The sequence below is a fragment of the Arvicola amphibius genome, chromosome 7 (assembly GCF_903992535.2).
Source record: "Arvicola amphibius chromosome 7, mArvAmp1.2, whole genome shotgun sequence".
Classification (NCBI taxonomy): Eukaryota; Metazoa; Chordata; class Mammalia; order Rodentia; family Cricetidae; genus Arvicola; species Arvicola amphibius.
In genome coordinates this window covers 137,799,871-137,800,460 of record NC_052053.1, presented here as the reverse complement: position 1 = coordinate 137,800,460, position 590 = coordinate 137,799,871, and the positions used below count along the sequence as shown (strand labels likewise).

Genomic DNA, 590 nt, shown 5'->3' with positions numbered 1-590 from the left:
TATTATTATTATTATTATTATTATTATTATTATTATTATTAATTTGGTTTTTTGAGACGGGGTTGCTCTGTGTAGCCTTGGTTATCCTGGAAGTCACTCTGTAAACCAGGCTGGCCTCGAACTTAGAGATCCACCTGCCTCTGCCTCCCGAGTGCTAAAATTAAAGGCATGTGCCATCCTCTGCCCGGCTTAATTTTTATTTTTAAAAAGGAAGAGTGTTAATGCAGTCCTCCACTACCACAAACTGTGCAGCTGAGTTTCCCACATCTGGGAAAACCACGGGGTCAGCACACCTGGAATGCAACGGATGAGCTTTGCCCTAGGGAAATCACTTTTCTGATCATGGTGTCTCCCCTGTCAGGTAAGTATGACCCTACCGGTGTTTGTTTTACCTTTTGAAAAATAATACTCTCATGAGTCTAATGAATTTTTTCTCACTCTTTTTATATTTTTGTCTTTTGCTGCTTCAATCTCTCTATAGTTGTTTATACTGAATCGAGACCTACATATTTGTCATCAAAATGAAAACAAAATCTGTCTGTTCCTGTCATCCTTATAATAATATTATTTTTGTAACCTCCAACTTACAT

At 37.8% G+C, this 590-nt stretch overlaps 1 non-coding gene across 1 annotated transcript; it reads right to left on the bottom strand.

The window, feature by feature from the left end:
* Window positions 1–208: 208 nt before the first annotated feature.
* LOC119820160 lies at window positions 209–369 on the bottom strand. Its single transcript, XR_005286423.1, has one exon. It is a non-coding gene; the product is annotated as a U1 spliceosomal RNA (small nuclear RNA).
* Window positions 370–590: the final 221 nt, after the last annotated feature.